Below are 252 nucleotides of genomic sequence, written 5' to 3' on the forward strand. Positions count from 1 at the left end.
ATAATGGTGAAACAATGTATGATGAACTAAGTATTAAAGGGATTTCGATGCCATTGAAATTCCAAATTAAAAAATACTTTGAACAAAATAACAATCTTGATTTTGCACTTAAACGTTATGATAATTTAATTAATTCAGTCTCTAATGAAAATTATAATCTGTCCAACTTTGTTCAAGGATCCTTATGGAAAGAAAAAATACTTTCTTTTCAAAATAAATTAGTGATGCCATTTTTGATATATATTGATGATT

Source organism: Acyrthosiphon pisum, chromosome X (genome assembly GCF_005508785.2).
Source record: "Acyrthosiphon pisum isolate AL4f chromosome X, pea_aphid_22Mar2018_4r6ur, whole genome shotgun sequence".
Taxonomy (NCBI): Eukaryota; Metazoa; Arthropoda; class Insecta; order Hemiptera; family Aphididae; genus Acyrthosiphon; species Acyrthosiphon pisum.